Genomic DNA, 21,128 nt, shown 5'->3' with positions numbered 1-21,128 from the left:
TGGGAATTCTCAACATTCTGCTTGGCTTCTCAGTTATTCTAGCAGCAATACAACAATCTTCCAATGTTAAATTCCCCACATTCAAAAGTCCCAGACTTGTTTCCATTTTCCAGGCTGGACTGCAACTGAAACCAATTCTATTTACTTATTACTGGTTTTCCATCACTGAAATGTAATCTACGTGGAAGCAGAGAATTTGGCGCCCAGAACACTGACCCTACTATGTTGGGGACTCAATAAATACATATTTTATGAAGGAAATGTTGATGTCTTTATTGTCAGCAACAAGCCACTTGGACTCTATACAGTTAAAAAACATTGTAACTATGATAAAACTTAGAAATTTGGAAGGCTCATTGAAACTTTTGAGTTTTATAGAATATCCAAAGGAAGTAGGATAAAGTTGTCAAAGTCAAAATGTAAAAATCAAATTAAAAATAAATAAAAACAGGAAAAGGGCTCAAATGACCTGAGTATAAAGAAATTGCCTTCTGAAGGTCATTTCATTCCATTAATTTGGATATCAGCTTCAAGTTATTTTTTAAAGTTTATTTTATCTATAAAATACATGCTTTCATTAAATGCATCATTACTTTTATGACCCTTGTAATCAATCTCCTTTTTCCCCTTCTAAACATGAGAAACAAATAAGACAGACACAAACATTTATATTGATGAGCTTTAAAAACTACGTGGGAGATGGCTTAAGGGAAAAAGGATTTAAGATAGCTTTATGATAAAAATCTACATTCAGAGCAGAACTTAAGTGACTGAGGATTCTGAGAGTATTTCACAACTCAGAAAATACTCAATCCAAAGTAAAATGGACCCAGAACAGGTCTTGTGTAAAATAAGAACAGATGAGTAATTAAGGCCTACTTTAAGACAATAAACTCTTTTCAAAAAGAAAATTATGATCATGGAGTTTTTCTTTCTATTTAAATATAGGAATTTTTCAAAGCACTAAAACAGATATTGCAATTTGAAGCCTTGCTAGTTGCACCTGCCTCACAGGCTGGTTTTGTTTAACACAGGCAAAGGACTTTTTATTTCATTTTTGGGTTGGTTTTTTTCTTATATGAATTTGTTGCCAACACTTAAAAATCAGGCAATTTCACATAAACATCTGGAATTCTGATATATCTGAAAACTTCCTGCAGTGCCACGCTCGGCTTCACCTGGGCAGTGAATGCCCCACAGACAGAGGCTCTCTGGGCAACCCCATCACTTCTTCTGGGAACTTATATACACCCACCTTCTCTAATTCTCTCCACCTCGATATGGGTCTGCATTTGGGCACATTGCAGGAAAATATTCCATTTCATGTGCTGCTCATTTAAAATGTGTTATATTTTCAAATCAGGATAACCTCCTTTTTTCCTTTACACTAAGGCAGTTCCTAAGATGGAATCCTTGGTTCAGAGACTTGCTGGTTGGTATACATAAGCTCAGGTTGAGGAGTCAGGTTCCAGTTTTACTTCTCTCCCCAAACAGAAGGTCCTCTCCGGCCACCTAGGCATGTGTGTAGGGGACCACCGTCCTAGCACCATGCCTCAGGCAGCAGTGAGAAGCCCTACTCTATACTACCAAGATGCGTGCTCTGGATTGGCAGGGTCTTAGCTTTCTACTGTAAGGGAGCACCTGGGTCTCCATGGGGCATTACCCAATGCTTCTAGAAAAAGATTGTTTTATCAGTGGTATGGAACTCATCCAATTTTCAAAGCAAATATTGAAAATATTAAGTGATTCTAACTCTATCACACACAACTGCCTTTAAAAAAGAACACTACGTGATTTTTCTCATCTTTGGAAATTTTCTTTTCTGCTGGGAAACATTCACTGATTCCAGTATTCATTAGGACAAATCCTTGACATTTGAAACAAACCTTCTTCAAAGCTAAAGACTAATTCTCATAACAGCCCCATTTATTTTTGCATTAATTGGTAGGTAGTTGACTTTAAAATTTGTCTTTAAAACCACATAGAAATTGAATTTTTTTAATAGCTTAATGACATTAAAGCTTGTAATTTACAATCCTCACAAAAGCTCTTGTCTCATGTGGTCCCATTTTTACCTTCCTTGATTCTACAGTTTTATAGTGATGAGCATTATAAAAATGCCCAGGCAGCTAAAGAGATACTTCCTGAATCCATATTTGGATGTATAAAGGGAAAGATGCTGCCAATTAAAAATGCAGTAGAGCCCACTATCGTTGATTTATAGCCATGGAGGACATAACTTTTTCTCATTTTGCTTATTTGATTTGGATAACAACCCAGTTGCTATGTGAAATAACTTGATTTTCCCTGTTGATGTGCAATTCTTCTAACACCATCATTTGGCATACTGACTGATGATTGGATAAATTTGCTCGACTTTTACTATGAATCATTTAAATTGCTCCTTTGCATAAAGTTTTAAATTTGCTTTGGAGAAACCATTAGAGAATTCCTTTAGTACTGTTTTGTTTTTCATGATATTGTCTCACTTTTTGCATTGGATTTTTTTTCCCCTCTCAAGGTTATTACTCTTAATTGTACTTCCCCTTTTACTTTACTAGAATGCAACGAAACACACCTTCCAAACTAAAATGATGGAAGTTAGGGAAAGGAAAGAGGGTAGAAATAGCACTCTTCCATCTACTTCCCCTGAAAACTTGAGCTATCATATCTCCACCCCTATGAAACCACTTCCCTCCTGGACCTGGACCATTCCACCTTCTAAGTTCTGACTGTTCAAGCAGGATCAAGAATCAACTGGAATGTTTATAAAATTGTAGCCTCAACAACATCCAAAGTTTAGAAATCTATATACTATGCACAAGAGGAAAGCCTGACAATCTGCTTTTAATTTACCAAGAGAAGCCTGGGCCATGGTATTAGACCACAAGGAGTAGAGGATGAGATCCACCCTCAGGAAGGTCTAAAACCCACATGACCAGACGTTCAAATAGATACATACCTACAGCAGAGATTCTTCTCCTCTGGAATCCTGTCTGTCAGATAGCCTTTCACCAATAGCCACTTCTTTTGGTTAAAAAAAACAGAAGCACACCCCTTACCTCCAGGAGAATGCTACAAAATAATCCTATATTACTTGGAAGGGTAAGAATGGCATCCTATTAACCACCTATGAGTGGACTGGATGTTAAAGACCTGTGCTTTCCAATACTGTGGCCACTGGGCACATGTGGTTATTAAGTAGTTAAAATGTGGCTGGTCTGAATTGAGATATACTTTCAACATTTTGAGGAACCTCCATGCTGTTTTCCAGAGTGGCTGCACCAGCTTGCATTCCCACCAACAGTGTAGGAGGGTTCCCCTTTCTCCGCATCCTCGCCAGCATCTGTCATTTCCTGATTTGTTGATTTTAGCCATTCTGACTGGTGTGAGGTGATATCTCATTGTGGTTTTGATTTGTATTTCCCTGATGCCGAGTGATATGGAGCACTTTTTCATGTGTCTGTTCGCCATCTGGATGTCTTCTTTGCAGAAATGTCTGTTCATGTCTTCTGCCCATTTCTTGATTGGATTATTTGTTCTTTGGGTGTTGAGTTTGCTAAGTTCTTTATAGATTCTGGACACTAGTCCTTTATCTGATATGTCGTTTGCAAATATCTTCTCCCATTCTGTCAGTTGTCTTTTGATTTTGTTAACTGTTTCCTTTGCTGTGCAAAAGCTTTTGATCTTGATGAAATCCCAGTAGTTCATTTTTTCCCTTGCTTCCCTTGCCTTTTGCGTTGTTCCTAGGAAGATGTTGCTGCGGCAGAGGTCGAAGAGGTTGCTGCCCGTGTTCTCCTCAAGGATTTTGATGGATTCCTTTCGTACATTGAGATCCTTCATCCATTTTGAGTCTATTTTTGTGTGTGGTGTAAGGAAATGGTCCAATTTCATTTTTCTGCATGTGGCTGTCCAATTTTCCCAGCACCATTTATTGAAAAGGCTGTCTTTTTTCCATTGGACATTCTTTCCTGCTTTGTCGAAGATTAGTTGACCATAGATTTGAGGGTCTATTTCTGGGCTCTCTATTCTGTTCCATTGATCTATGTGTCTGTTTTTGTGCCAGTACCATGCTGTCTTGATGATGACAGCTTTGTAATAGAGCTTGAAGTCCGGAATTGTGATGCCACCAACGTTGGCTTTCTTTTTCAATATCCCTTTGGCTATTCGAGGTCTTTTCTGGTTCCATATAAATTTTAGCATTATTTGTTCCATTTCTTTGAAAAAGATGGATGGTACTTTGATAGGAATTGCATTAAATGTGTAGATTGCTTTAGGTAGCATAGACATGTTAAGTGTAAAAACACACCAGATTTTAAAGACTTACTATGGAAAAAAAGTGAAAAAAAATATCAATGATATTTTTATGGATTACATACCAAAATGATATTTTAGATATGTTTTGTTCAACAAAATATATTATTAAAGTTCATTTCACCTGTATCCTATTATTCTTTCACTGTGGCTTTTTTAAATATAAAAATCTGAACAACATAATGTGGCAAGCATTATATTTCTATGGGACAATGCTATAATAGAATATGAGTGAACTACTGCCTTATTGTGATGGTCAATTTATGTGTCAACTTGACCAGGCCAGTGAAGACCCAGATAGATGGTAAAACATTATTTCTGGTTGCATGTGTAAGAATATTTCTAGAAGAGATTCATGTTTGATTCAGTAGACTGCATAAAGTAGATCCACATGCACCTTAGTCACCATCTAATCCACTGAGGACCCAAATGGAACAAAAACAGGTGAAGGAAAGGTGAATTCTCTATCTCTTCTTGAACTGGGACATCCATGTTTTCCTGCCCTTGGACATCAGAATTCCTGGTTCTCAAAGCCTTTGACTTTGAACTGAATCCTACCACTGGCCTTCCCAGCCCTCCAGTTTACAGATAGCAGATTGTGACTCCTAGGCATCCATAACCACATAACTCAGCTCTTACAATAAATTTCTTCTAGATCTATCTTTTTGGTTCTGTTTCTCTGGAGAACCCTGTCTAATACATTTATAGTATCTTGAACCTGAGCCTGGCAGAAGAAAGTATATAAGAGGAAAGGTGGAGAGGTAAACACGAGATAGCATTCTGGGAGCAAGGAAAGGGGAGGCCCAGAGGCCAAGGGCAGTCTGGATATGGCCTCTCAAATGGTAGAGGTCCCCATGGTGGGGGAGGGGAAAAGCACAGAATTTGGGGAAGGAGGACAAATAGGAAGTAAAAAAATTTTCATCATTTTGCCTAAACCGGGACTTGGGAGTAGGTATCAACTAGATATTCCAATGTGGTGTAATTAGACTACATGGTCACTAAAAGTTCTACTTCAGTGGGGTTATCAAGTAAGAGTATATTTTTCCCCATTTCTGCCTGATGTTTAAATGATATTAATGATTTAATCTGTAATATATTCATTTCAGATGAACTATAAAAGCAAACTATTCTAAAATCTCAGTGGCTTAAAATAGCAAAAGTTCATTTTTTCCTTAAGCCTACCTGGCCGTGATACCATGTATCATGGATACATGCAGCTCTTCTTCACTGCATATTTACTCCTTCTGTCTGGAACTTCACCAATCAAGGATCATGGCAGAGGAAGGAAAGGCAAGGATAACACAGGCTGGCTCTTAAATTTTCTGTTCAGAAGTGACACATGGCATTCCTGACATTTCCTTGACCAAAGCAAATCACATGACCCTGAGCTCAATAGGGCAGGCATGTATCATCCTCTTGTGGAATGAGTTCTGAGGTATAGAAGTGAGAAAGAGAAATATCACTGTCCACACATTCAAGCAGTGGGGTCTTAGGGAAAGATTGCTACCGTTAAGGAAAGATTATCTTTACCCTTATCTGCTGTGAAAGCGCCTTATTTCTTTCTCTCCAGGCGAGGCTTCCTCCTCCTTGCCCCACCCCTGGTCCAGGTGGCCCCCATCTGTCTCAGGTCCAGTTGTTCAGGTCGCGATTGCGGTGGCATCCCCTCTTCAGACGATCAAGAGGGTCCCAGCAGCCCCTCCTCAGAAGCGCAGGATTCAACAGCCAAGAACGCATAGAGACAGCTACCACTACCAGAGGGGCAAGGGTGAGTGGGAACCCAGAGCCACAGGAGACCCTTGGAAGGTTTGTTGTCTTCATCTGTGTTCTCTGGTGCCTTGAAATGCCTACACACCACTCAGTGGGCCAATCCATTCCAGGAGGAAATGCTGTACTTGAAATGCAACTGAAAACTAGGCCTACAGAAATCCTGCCATTTGTGTGGACTTGTATTTAAAGTTCTACTCCCACACACACACCAAAAAAAAAAAAAAAAAAAAATTACCCTTAAGGAAAGATTACTACTTGAGAAAGAGTAGTATCACTGTCCACACATCCAAGCAGTGGGGTCTTAAGGAAAGATTGCTACCCTGAAAACTTAAACAAACCCCTCTGCTTTAGGGTTTCTGTTGTCTCCCTTTTATAGCACATTCTTTAAGAACTGCATCCTCTCTGATCTTCCATCTTATTTTCATCTTCCATCTTATTTTCAGATGACTGGACCAGGGATGAGCCCAGAAGCAGCACTTAGATAGTGGAGAATTCTTGAATTCTAGTGTGGAGATTGGGTGGAGGCAGCCATCTTTATCTATATGCGCCACAGAGAAAAAGCTGGCATGTAAAGCAGACATCGTGAGAGATAACAGACATAAGACCATGAGAGAGTCAGAGGGATGAATGAGGTGTGGCCACCTTGGTCCTTGAAGATGTTCCCTTACCAGCTCTAGCTCTAGCACCAAAGCCAGAATTCATTACTGAAAGATGCCTTTTAGCAATACTGAGGGAGATACTATAACATATACTTTCTATGGCTCACCTCATTTGGGCTGCTTTCTCTTTGAGTAGATTACAGTAATACAGATGGTGGTTATGTATAGATTTTATTTTTTTTTTGATTTTTTATTTTTTATAAACATATATTTTTTATAAACATATATTTTTATCCCCAGGTCTGTGAATCACCAGGTTTACACACTTCACAGCACTCACCAAATCACATACCCTCCCCAATGTCCATAATCCCACCCCCTTCTCCCCAACCCCCTCCCCCCGGCAACCCTCAGTTTGTTTTGTGAGATTAAGAGTCACTTATGGTATGTATAGATTTTAGAGCCAAACTAACTGGTAATAAGCATGACCACATAGTTATATGTAACTTTGGGCAAACCACTTTTCTGGGCTTCCTGTATAAAATAGGGATAATAATCTCATTGAGTGTCATGAGGATTTAATGAGTCAATATATATCAATGATGCAATATATATAAAAAGCCAGCCATTATTTCCATATTATTATTACAGACAAAAAGTTCAGAATACTTTTTCTAAGATGTAGTTTCATAATTCTCAACACCTACCTCACACAGTATCTCTTTCAGAACAGTTAATGGTGATAAAGTTCTGTGGGATCTTCAAATTATTAGATTATGAGGTACTTCCATTTCTCCAAACTGACTCTCTACACATGATCCAGATTCACCAAATACCTAATCACCCCCCATGTTCTCAGCACTGATACAGTGGGACAAAGAAGGAGGCATGATATACACCAACAACACTTGGCCAAAGTGTTCCTCACAGGGTTCCACTGTTCTTCAGATGGCAGCTGAAAGCTTTAGATAGCCATTCCAAACTCACAGAAGCATCCTGATTTATTAGCATTCTTCTAAATTAGCACTCTTAAGATTTGCCAATCATACATAAGAATTAGTTGGTTTTTCTGCCTTTTCAGAATGGCCTCTAAACTGAATTTATTCCAGGCATCCACATGCTCAAAACATATGGAAGAGAGGAAAAAAGGAACATTGTTCCAAAAGATTCTTAAATTTTATTTCTAAAAGAAATATTTTCTTGTTATAGGATGTTACTCAATACTTTCTCCTCTTGACTGAAAGAAAAAAAATTAATTTATGGAATTTTTGCCCTGTTGACATTGGTAAAAGGGGTTGATTTTTACTATTGAGTATGAAGAATAAAAACTCAATATTTCTTTCTTTGACGTATGTACTTAAATATTAAGTCTCTGTCCTTGGAGAACATGGATTCTAAATAGAAAAACAGGACCAAGTCAAGAAATGCTGTTTGTGGCCATAGGTATGGCCATAGGTAATGCTACAGGGTAAGAGAAAATCTCCCCTAAGACCTTTAACTTCCTCAATTTCTCTTTCTCTCTATCCAACTAACACTTTCAGAAATACTTTTTTCTCCTTTCCCCATTCTGCTTACCAAAGGCTCAGATATTTCCTCCTGGCCCATCTCTGAATATATTATAGGAGTGAAGTCTGCCAAACTTCTCTCAAGGAGGAGGTCTAGAACCCTTATGCAAGAGAAATATTTTTGGAAAAAGATGTGTCAAGTAGTCAGTAGGATATAAGAAGAGCTTTCTGGATATCTGTCCTACCTCTCCATATCCGTAACCATACAATCTGTCTTCGGGTGATGCTAATAACTCCATGAACACAAATACTCTGACAGGCAGTCCCAGTTCCATTGGATTACATCATAAAGGTACCCAATTACAAGCTTAATCACAATTTTAGAAGATGATGTGAGGATTTGTGAATTTGGATTGGGTAGCATTCTGAAGTCAAAGACCTTAAGTACACAACCAAAAGAGCTATACAGAATCACATCAAGAAACACTGGAATTTAAGCCTATTTACAGAAGTCAGGAGAGATTCTACAATCACTGCTGAAAAGTTTTCTTCTATGCAGGATATAAAACCCCTGATTTCTGCTTTCACCTAAATCTTAAGAGGTACCTAAAATGTTCATGACAGGAGATATTCATTCTGCCCTCAGGTAACACAGGACTTAAATTTGAGTGTCATTGCTGCCCAACGTATCCTTCAAATATTGGTCATTTATTTAGTCATCTAATAATTTCTTCAACATTCAAATATCTTGGCATGAAAAGAAGAGATGAAGGCAGAATTTGAGAAGCATTCACACATGTGAACAGTTTAGGCTGGAAAATATATTCACACGTGAAACAGTCAAATGAACTTCTACATAGCGAACCAACGTACATTACAGGTCACCTGTGAAGTGAACACTTCCCAAATAATGGAAATTCGTGGCAAGTAGTATTTTTCTTTTTATGTAAAGATAAAAACAGATAGTTTTAAATCCATGTAAGGGGCCAACTATTATGGCAATGTATGGTTAGGATATGTAATCCAAATGTTTCTGAATACAAATTCTATGTTACTGGTGTCACTGAGGCTGGAATGATCCTACAGTTATTTTCATAATTCTTTTTCTCTACTGAAAACACCTTATCTATAAGAAAATCAATCAAGGAGGAAACTCTAAATGGAAATTTTAGTGCAACACAACCAGCAGGTTACCTTACGTAAAGATAACTAAGAAGAAGTAACAGCAAAGGAAATGCCTTGGTCAGTCCAAGAGCTACACTGAAACCCCTATTATTCTGAAATTCCCCATGTTCTGATTGGACTTCCAAGAATAGCAATAGTTACGAGATCACTAGTGGTCTAGTTCAAAGGGCAAAACCGAGCCCTAACATAATCACATAATCCCAGATCATTAAGGTTCACTGAAGATCTATCTCTCTCTCTCTCTCTCTTTCTCTCTCTCTCTCTCTCTCTCTCTCTCTCTCTCACACACACACACACACACACACACACACTAAAAGCTATATGGGGAAAACAAATACCAATACACATACATACATAATATGTTTACCAGAAAAGAAATCACATTTTCTCTTTCTCTCTTTTTTTTTTTTTTGCCCTTGCTATACACTCTTAATAGTATCACTTGCATAATTGCTTTAAGATACCTTTCATACATTTTGTAAGCGAAGGTCATATAGCAGAAAGACTGGTATAATAACTCTTAAATCTGAAAAGGGTAAAATTCTAGGCTATTTTCCCACAGGAGTGTTGTTTCTTAGGCATTGCTTCTCGGTTATTCAATTAAACTAGAAGGCAGAAAAGCACCCCATGCAGCACTTAGTCTAGCCCTCCTCCTGTATCCAAGTAAGCCTGGATATGCCAAGTTTCTGAGCAATTGATTCAGAACCAATTTGTGGCAAACAAATGCTCTCCCGCTACTTAGAGTGGAAAGATCTCTCCATGCACTTTTGTCTAGACAGTCTCAACTACAGGAATATAATGTGTTTGCTGGCCCTCCAGTGATTTATTAAATGCCAAATCCATACAGCACAGGCACTAAAGCTTAAGAAATGGAAAAATAGCTTACCCAGTGGACTTGTAATGACTTATTAAGATTATGTTGGCAGCAAGACTTATAACAGTATCAATAAATAATAGTGATCTATCAAATAACTTTGGTTGAAATGGTAATGTTTAGAAATATCCCATTTAAGGTGGGTGAAATGCACCCACTGGGGATTAGTGGCATGGAAAATATTCTGTGCCAGATTGTGAAAGAAACTCAGGCCCACTACAGCAATTCTACTTGGAATTTCAGTTGCCTTTAAAAAATAAAAAGAAATCTAAACCCCCAACTAAAACCTAAGTTTAAAAAAAAAAAAGGCACTGGCTAAAACCTCTTCAAGAACAAACAGTGGCTTTTTACTATGGAAAACCTAGTAGACCCTCTTCATTTTTATCACATAAATGAAAAATATGATACTTATAATTTTTCATATCGTTCATTTTGTTTAGAATTTATATATTTGAGAAAGAGAGAGAGAGAGCACCAACAGGGGGAGAGGCAGAGGGGAAGATAGGTGCCCCACAGAGCATAGAGCCCAATGGGGGGCTCGAATCCAGGACCCTGATATTGTGACCTGAGCTGCCCAGGTACCCCCATATCATTCATATTTTTAATATTTTCCTTTGATAATCCAATTAAAAACAGGCTCTCCTAAATCCCTAACAAATGTTAAATGCCAGTGGCTATTTCAAAGAATTATGATAGATGGAGAAAAAGAATCATTTTATATCAAAAAGAAAAATCTCATTTAATAATAGACCTATCATTTGACAGATATTTGTTAAATAAAATTTTTCCATATCATGAGTCAAGTTATTGTGTTGCCAGATATTTCTTGCTTAAGCTCAGATGTACAGCAATGAGAAATTTTTTAACTCTTTCTTTGCAAACTGTAAGATATACTTTTAAGAGGACATGTATTATAGTGAAATATTATGGTACTTTCAGCAACAGAGATTATTCATGCAAGTATTAACTATTACTAACCTCTAATTTATAACACTATGAAAAGCACCAGCTAAGAACATAGATGTTTATTCACTTTCTTTGGGAGATGGTATTCACCAATAATTTTAGAATCTATGAATCTTTAGAAAAAAATGTTTCTTTTGATCAACTTAGTGCCACTAAAACCATTTTCTCAAAAATAATGTATGATTTGGGTGCCTGGGTGGCTCAGGGGTTAAGCCTCTGCCTTCGGCTCAGGTCATGATCCCAGGGTCCTGGGATTGAGCCACGCATCAGGTTCTCTGCTCAGCAGGGAGCCTGCTTCCCCCTCTCTCTCTGCCTGCCTGCTTGTGATCTCTCTCTGTCAAATAAATAAATAAAATATTTTTTAAAAAATAATAATGTATGATTGATTTTCCCAAATTATTCTTTTTAATATTTAAATATTCATCATGCCCCAAAGTTGTAATGAGATATTTGGCAGCTATAAGATGTACATGATTTCTCTGAAGCTCTTCAGATTTTTCTCACAGAAGAGAAAGGACAAGCTGTTGGAGTGTCTTCCCTGCTGTCACTTCCTGGTGCTCATCTTCCCACCACAGTCTCACTCAAAGCACGCGCCTGGAAGACCTGGCCCCAGTTGTCCTTCACAAGTGTGTCCTAGGTGGCAGGCACAAGGCACTTTGGAAATTGTGATTTTTTTAATTGCTATTCCCAAGAGAAACCATTTAAGGAAGGGGTGACACTCAATAAGGTTAAGTCTGTTTTCTAAGCTTGCAATGATTAGTGGGTGAACCAAAAATTAAATCATGCCAGGCTCCGAAGTCTTTGTGGCTTTCAGCACTCCCTCTCCACAAAATTAAATCTGACCAATTTCAGAACTTTTGAAACAGGAAAATGTGTTGATCTGGGTATTTTAAATATAGGTGGTCATAACTAATACTTGGCTGGGTTTTTTTTTTCTGCTTTTAACAAAAGTTAACACCAAGCAACACAATTTTAGTTTAATTTTTATATTTTTTATATATTTTTTAAAATTTTTATTTATTTGAAAGAGAGAGATCCTGAGCAGGGGCAGGGAAAGAGGGAGAGGGAGAATCTCAAGCAGATTCTCTGCAGAGTCTAAAGCATTACTTGGGGCTCCAACCCCAGGACCCTGAGATCATGGCCTGAGCCGAAATCAAGAGTCATATGCTTAACTTACTGAGTCACCCAAGCACCTAAAATTAGTTCAATTTTTAGAACTTTGGATTTTAAATTTAAATTGGGTTGAAATTTCAAAGGAGGGGTAGTGTGTGCATGGTTAGGCAACAATGTAGGATATGTTCAAAAAATATTCTGGATTTTTATTAGGGATGATTTCAGTACTGTATTTTTAAAGTGAAGTCTTCCACATAATGTCAAATAGTCAGAACAATATGTAATTTGATAATTTAAAGGTAATAGCAGAAAAATTAGCGTTCCTAGTGTAAAGTGGTTCTGAATGTTATTTCCAGTTAACAAAGTTTGAACTTCTTTTCCTAACTTTGTCTGGAGACTGAGATACCCACCAAGATCCAGGACCACTGAACATGGACTCATACAAGGGCACACACATCGTGTAAAACTTTGGAATAACTGGGGCAGGCAGAAAGAAGCGGGTTTCAAGATAAAAGTTAGGTCTCAACAGCAACATCACTAGAAAGTAATATAACAATATTAACAAAGGGCGCCTGGGTGGCTCAGTGGGTTAAGCTGCTGCCTTCGGCTCAGGTCATGATCTCAGGGTCCTGGAATCGAGTCCCGCATTGGGCTCTCTGCTCAGCAGGGAGCCTGCTTCCCTCTCTCTCTCTCTGCCTGCCTCTCTGCCTACTTGTGATCTCTCTCTGTCAAATAAATAAATAAAATCTTTAAAAAAAAAATACTAACAAAATAATTCCCAGCACAGGATCCTATTCTTGGCCAAAAAGTATGAGTATAGGGGTGCCTGGGTGGCTCAGTCATTAAGTGTCTGCCTTCAGCTCAGGTCATGATTTCAAGATCCTGGAATCAAGGCCTCTATCAGGCTCCCTGCCTGGCGGGAAGTCTGCCTTCTCCCTCTCCTGCTCCCCCTGCTTGTGTTCCCTCTCTCCCTATGTCTCTCTCTCTCTCTCTCAAACAAATAAATAAAATCTTTAAAAAGAAAAAAAAAAGGTAAGAGTATAGAATAAATGGATTTCCACATGTGCAAATTCTCATTCTGTTTATCTCCCAGGCAAACTTTCTCATGGAGTTCCCACCCAAATGGAGGAATAAACTAAGATAGATTAGGGGCCCAAAAAACAGAAGATCCCTCCCAGGAGGGTAGTGGCAAGGGTCCCCACGACAAAGGTTCCCCAGCATGCCCCTCTACAGCAAGTCTCGAGAATAATCTGCTGAAACTAGAACAGAAGTCACCCGGAGAAATTTCCTTAAGAAGTAAAATTAATTGAACATATTCAGATGAAAAAATATACAACTTGGGGAAGTTTGAGGGTAAATTGTGGGAGATATGAAAAAAAATTAAGCAAACATAAAACCAATTTTCAAATACAAGGAAATAAAAAATAGGAAGGAAAATGAATGATATTTTATATGCTCTCTAGCTCAGCTTTGATTAGTATTTGTGTACCTCTCAGAATGTAAACATTAAAAAATCAACAAACTAAAATTAAGATGTAACCACATTTAGAACTTGGGCCAAGAAGGGTTCGTGTGTGTTAGGAAGTTAAGGTTGCAATATTTAGCAAATAAAAATGCAGGTACAAGATACCTAGTTAAATTTTAATTTCAGATAAATAGGTAATAATTTTTTTGTGTGAATATGTCCCAAAAATTGTAGGGATAAGGGTTGAAGAAGTGAAAAACCTCTATATCCTCATCTTCTACAACTGAAAGTCAAAACTGAAAAATGAGTACACAGCATGATAATCCAAATAAGTAAGTACTAAAATATTTAAAAGTGGCTGCCTCTGGAGAACAAGAAATTATGAAAAGGAAGGTGGGTGGAGTGGTACCATTTTTTTATGCCAACTATTTCTTTTAACAATTTTACTCTTTCTTTACACGAAGAATTTGATTAAAATACCATGAATTGTTTAAATACATCTGAAAAGAAATAAAATGGAAAAAAATAAAACAGTAGAAACACACAAAAAAAATAGATCTGAAGCAAATAAGCCAAAATGGTATACTTTGAAAAAGCAGGGTACTCAGGTGTTTGCTGTATTAATCATTTTTTTTTTTTTTTTTGGCTTGGAAACACTCAGAACCATCCAAGGAAATTTCAACAAATACTTAAAGACTATTGATTTGCAGGATTTCTATATTATTGGACTATTTGGGATTATGGTGGTGAATATTATGGAAGAGTTTGAAGTCGTGTCTTTTTATTAATTCTTTCATTTGACAAATATTTACTGTGTACCTATTATGGGTACACTATTGGGGAAGCAAATTGTGTTACAGGAAATCAGTTTGCTAATCACAAATATAGAAAGACCAACTCAACAACTATTATCAAAATTTCAGTCAGTTCAATTCAGTTCTCCACATAGGAAGAAGTGAGCCCTCTTCCCAGTTCTATCCTCAGAGATCTTACAGGCTTATCAGCTCTTGTCTGCCATCCTTAAGGTTAGGAACCCACATTCACAGGTGTTTGAGGAATCCTTTCTAATCTAAAATAGCGGCTAGAACAATACCTCGCTATTTTAGCCGAGGAATTTATGTAATTACCATTTAAACGATGCAGAGGTGAAAGCAGAGAAAAGGAGATGAGACCATACGGAATCCAGAGGACCCTCTGAAGAAACATCTAGGACTTAATCATAGAATAGGGGTAAGGAAGGAAGATAGAAGTCAGAGATCGCTTAGCCTGGGAGCCTGGGAAAAACGGGTTCGCTGGAAGAGAAACAAAAATGTGGAAGAAGAGCCAGTTTGGAGGGAAGCTAAAAATTCAGTTTTATGCATATTAATTTATCTACCATACCTATGGCTCAGGGACAGTCATGCCTGAGGCACCTCACATTTTTTAAAAAATGTAAATGTGAAAAGCAGACAGGCAGTCCCTGCTTTTTGTCACCTCAACTATCATCGATTTGATTTCATGAAAGTCTCTTTTACACAACTGTATTTGACTTTCTGCCTCCTTCATCCCCTCATTTATCAGATGCAGCCCTCACTTTCTGGGGCTGTGGAAGATTAGCTTAGCCCAGCCCCGCCCCGGGGAAAATCCCGGGGAAAAGCTGGGTTCGGCTCTTCTATGCAGGAGTGCCATCTAGTGGTCAGAGAATGTCACCTCGGGCTAGACTGGGCAAGGAATAAAGTGGGAAGGGCCGAAAAAGGGGCAGGACGTTCTGCTTTCCGATTCAATTTCCAGGTGCACTGTGGCAAAAACCAGTACCTCTTATCGTCTAAACATGATGGTGAGAGCATATCCAGTCATATCACTATGAGATACAACCTCTGCTTTTTTTTTTTTTTTCTTAAAATTTATTTATTTGACAGAGAGAGAGGGAACACAAGTAGGGAGAGGGGCAGGCGGGGGTGGGCGGGAGGAAAGCAGGCTCCCCGCTGAGCAGAGAGCCTAATGCGGGGACTGATGCCAGGACCCTGAGATCATGACCTCAGCTGAAGGCAGAGGCCTAGCCCACTGAGCCACCCAGGCGCCCCCATCCTCTGCTTTTTAATGTAATCTATACGGATGTGGTCCATGGAGAGAACAATAAAATAGTAGAGCTCTCTATCTTGTTTCATTTTTCATATAGTTTTTCATATTTGATGAAGGAATGGTATTTGCAGCCATAAATATAATTTGGCTATCTTAGTATCATTACAGAAAAGATTTACAAATACCTAGCTTGGAAACTGCTCATATATAAATGAGTCCCTTTCCTTAACTCTCTTAAAGTCGCTCTCTTCATTGGCTCTTCTATATAGCCCTGATACGCTCTGAAAAAAACATTAAGCCGTTTGATGCCCACGGCCCAAACTCTTCTCCTTTCCTGAGACTGACAAGAACATTCTGTCAAACCTTTACAGATATTTATATATGCATGTCTTATCTCCCTTGCTAGGCTTTAAGCTTCTTGAGGCAGAATCCATTTCTGACTTATGCATTAAAAGCTCCAAACAGCTGATTACCAAACAGTGTTTCTAATATCAGAGAGTCAAAACATCCTTTCAGAACCCCATGCACAGTAGACTTCCCAGCCAGGAAATATACGATCTGCACATGCATGCAAAATTTTGCTCATACTCAAGGGACTTCGGCCCCTTGAAGCCCATTCACATGCTGGTCCAGTTAAGAAATCCTGACCTAAAGGAACTTCTGGAACACAATCTATTTTTAAGCCAGAGCATCCTGTATACACAGAACAGGCCCATGCAAAGATACGGAGTAAAGCTTGGAAAAACTGACTTCCCCTACATTGTCAAATCTACCCCCCCCCCACAAAAAAAAAAAAAAAACCCAAATCTACCCCCCCCCCACAAAAAAAAAAAAAAAACCGTTTGTGCTTATAGAGATTAGTAGGAGGCCCAGCTGAAATTCCTCAAACTTGGGGAATAGATAAAATGTGGAAATGGTCATCCAAGTGTCCACACAGAATCAAGTCCCCTTCTTTGCCAGGATCCCAAAGAGGGCCTGCCACCATGCCCAGCCCCGTCCTTTGGTGCCCTCTGGCATCCTAGCATTTTGACCTTGGTGTAAAAAGAAAATCCTTCCCTGTGTACTTAGCACAGGGAACTTAGCCTTGTGTACTATTTTTCCATAGGTAACACTTTCTCTCCCTTTTTTCTCTCATTCTTCTCTCTCTCTCTCTCTCTCTCTCTCTCTCTGGGGAAAAATGTCCAAAACACAAAAACAGAGGTCTTACTCTAAATCTGCCCATGGGTTTGCCCATGGATGGCAAACCTGATACCTTTTGTTTCTACTTTAACCTTCCCTAAAACCCCCTTCCTCATCTAAGATCACTGAGCAGCTTTGTACCCCTCCTTCCTTCCAAGAAAAGAACTAGATCAGAAAACTCAGTGATTATCTTGACCAAATGCACAGAGATTGCTATGGATTGAGGGGCCCTTTCCTGAGCCGTGAGGAGCGCTATTCCGGCACTTCACAAACCCCACGTGTCAGCACATCAATAACCCCAGATGCCTTGCTACCCACTCTGCATGATGCTTCCTTCCTTGCTCATGGAAATAGAACTGTCGTCTCTCCACAGGAAAGTTTGATCTTCCACAGTGATTTCTCAATAAGGCTTTTAAAATATATATCTATTTTCACAGCACAGTCCAAATACAAGCATTTCATCTGAGGTTAGGCAAATAAAGTTTTGAGAGTTTACAGCAAGAAGAAATCAGCGATAAAACTTACTTAGCAGTTCTCCATGTGGAGGAGAGAGAGAAGATACGGAGGAAACATGAAATCCAGAGCCCAGTTCTGAAATAACTGAATCACATGACAGGAGAAATGATTCCACTTTGGGCAAGTACACTGCAGAGGGACCTCAATTTCTACATCTTTTGAGGGGGCTGGACCAGAACAGCATCAGCACCAAAGTTCTCCAGTAGATGGTCATCTCAGAAACAGGTAAAGCAAAGGCTAGAAGGTTATAAATGTGGCCACGAGGAGAGTGGGTGGCCCGCAGATGAGGGCTGGACCGGTCAGACACAGCAGGTAAACCAGAAGGTAAACTGAGGTAGTCCCCAAATCATCTCAAGTAGGGATGATAGTGAAGACTGTCTCTGCTCAGCATGACAGTCACACCAATGTCTTGGAACAATGTCGAGCTGGTCCTAGCAGTTCGGCTCAGAGAGGAATGATCAGCAAATGGCTTCAAAGTAAATGAAGTGTCAAAAAGTACATTCTGCCCACCTTAAAAGAAAAGTAGGACTGCACACTGAGTGCTTAAAGACAGGGATTCTGCTTTGGACTGATACTTTGGGTCAGAAAGTGACCCAACGGTGGGGCTGCCGAGTGCCCTGTAGGGTATTCAGCAACATTCCTGGCCTTTACCTGCTAGATCCTGGTTGCACTCCCCACCTCAGCTGTGACAACGGAAGTGTCTCCCAGTATTGCCAAACATCCCTGGAGGCAAACTGCCCCAGTTGAGAGCCCTTGCTTTAGGAACACTTTTCATGACCTCCTCCTGATCAGCTGAAACAACACCCTAACTTTTTTTTTTTTAAGATTTTATTTATTTATTTGACAGACAGAGATCACAAGTAGGCAGAGACACAGGCAGAGAGGCAGAGAGGAGGAAGCAGGCCCCCTGCCGAGCAGAGAGCCCGATGTGGGGCTCGATCCCAGGACCCTGAGATCATGACCTGAGCCAAAGGCAGAGGATTAACCCACTGAGCCACCCAGGCACCCCAACACCCTAATTTTCCTGACACCTTTCTTAGGCCTCTGGAACTTGACCACATGGGTATCTCCCTCTTCTTTTAACCTCGACCTCAATTTGTCTTCACTCTGATCTCAGTTTGCTCTCTGCCTGACGCTTTGGCCTTAGCATTTCAAGCCATTCTTTACCCCTAGTTTTACCTTTATCTAAGATCTAATGCACTGTGGGCAGGCTCTGGATCAACACCTCCTCTGGGCCACAGACTCTACCTTTCCTTCCCCCAAAGCTCTACACCCAAGATCCAGCCATTTCTCCTACTGTACAGCACTGTCTCCTGAGCCCCAAACCTGAAACCCCAGAAGCCCAGTCAGTACTCAGACCCCTTCCCAAGACTGGGAATCACCAATAGCCAACTGAAGAAATAAAGCTATTCTATCTTTGTTCCTGAAAACCCCAGAGGCTGACAATGTAGTTCTTCCTTTTCCTATACCATCTTCTAGGAAGATGGGGCAATGAGACAACACTTCTCCCTCTTGCCTATGCAAGGACCTAAAGCAGGACCTTCAGAGAGAGTCCTGCTTCTCTCTTCTCCCAAACACCCAAAGACTCAACCTGTTTTGTCCTCTGCTCAGCGGGCCTCTGTCCAGCCTTCATCTGTAGTTTTCCTATTGGTGGGTTCACTTTGCCAACCGCACCCTCGGAAACCTCTCTGCACCACAGGGACAAGGCCCCTGTCCTCAAAGGTGTTCCAACTACCTTGTACCCTCTTCTTTTTTAGGAGCCCATGATGCAAGATTAATTATTCAAAGAGCCTTTCTTAATGAGGTACTTTTCCTGATGTTTCAAGTAAACACATTCCACATTACCAAAACGCAGCCACACTGTGACTTGCTTAACCAGATTCTCAAAGACATACTTCCTTAATCTCCCTTCTTAACTCCCACTCCACTGAAAATGTTCTCTGCCACCTTCTCCCAACTGTGCCATTGATTGTGTAATACTGAGAAAGTTACTTAACTGCTTCCTGCTTCAGTTTCTATATTAATTGAAAAGGCACTAATAACTTTTGCTTCTTTTTCAGGTCGATCTTTAGTGTTAATAAAGCAGCAGATCGAAAATGCAATGAATTCTAACAAAATGCCCAAACCACCCCCCACCCCCAAAATATTTCTCTTCTCTGGATGGTTAACAAACAGGGCTTTCAATTCAATAATGCATTATATTTTATACCATACAGAAGATACAGAGGATGTAAAACTGGTAGTGAAACTCCAAAAGAATGACAATCTCCTTAGCCACCAGAGGCGTCAACAAGGATAAAGACTGGCGTCTGAATGAGGAGTTCTCCGTGGGGGAAGCTATTCCAGGAAAGAGTGACATATGTCAGCTGGGGGACAGCCAAGATTCTAATGTGGGGTAGAATGTGGAAGTAGGTGAAGTCGAAAGTCTTTTGTAGGTCTATGATTCTAATATGACTTCTCTTTGACCCTTTGACCCTCAGTGATGTTCATCATAATCTAAGGTGGGCTGTTCTCCTAAATGGGTTGTTTTTTTCATCATGGTATCTGCTTTATCAGTGAAAGTGAGAGATATTCTTGGAATTTTTTTTTTCCCTTACACTTACAAAGTTAAGGAAAAGGCTGGTGTTAATACTTAAATAAAGGGAGTAAGTTTTCTCTGTATTCAATTCCTTCCCAAGAATGAGTGCTAAAGATTTTCTGTGCCATGACCATTGCTGTGCTGGTGGGGGCCAAGGAATTCACTCTCTGTGTCAGGGTTCTTCTGAGGCTCTAGGGACATTAATAAAGAGGTAACTTACAAGAGCATCTCACACAGAGCTCAGTGAATCTCAGGGCACTGGAGATGATCAATTGTGTTTCAGAATTTTTAATTTTCAAGATCCTTTTCTTTTCCCCAAAAAATCTCTCATGAATCAAAAGACTTGGCTATTAAAAATATTATTCCTGTTAAAAATATCCTCTTTGTGTCTCTGCAATAAAACTCTCTCTCCTTAGAGTAATGGGAATACCTACGACAGAGTAAGGAAAGGGTCATGTACAAGAAAGCACACAGATTAACCTTGCAAGATATCTTGCTACATGTAATTACATTATATAAGACAATTCTCCTAATGGCAGAGGACTGTCATTCACGGAACAGTTTGGCACTTTGGGGGTGGCACAGACATATCTTTAAATAACTTTGTGAAAAGATTCAGCAAAGAGAAAAAGGAAACTGATGTGATATCCACCCTGTTAGAAAGAGTGGCATCACTTAACAATGTAGGTCAGGTTGAAAACCCCTAGAAAGGCTGCAAGTGGCTGTCTTCCAAGTGTTAGAAATTATTGGTGCATTTTTAAGAGCACGAACTACATTTTGAAAATAAAAATGCTATTTCCATAATTAATAAGATGTTTATACAGTTATATGCAGTCTTTCACCAGACCTTTAAGTACTAGATTTTTTTTCATCTTATTATCAGACTACAGAGCGAATGGTAGTAAGCTGATAAAATGCTCCGTGGGATTTAGCATTCTTTTATCTGTCCTTCCTTGGCCTTCAGTTTACTCAAAATTTTTGTCTCTCAATAGTTTAATTACATGTG

Source organism: Mustela lutreola, chromosome 6 (genome assembly GCF_030435805.1).
Source record: "Mustela lutreola isolate mMusLut2 chromosome 6, mMusLut2.pri, whole genome shotgun sequence".
Taxonomy (NCBI): Eukaryota; Metazoa; Chordata; class Mammalia; order Carnivora; family Mustelidae; genus Mustela; species Mustela lutreola.
Note: the sequence above shows the minus strand (reverse complement) of the source record.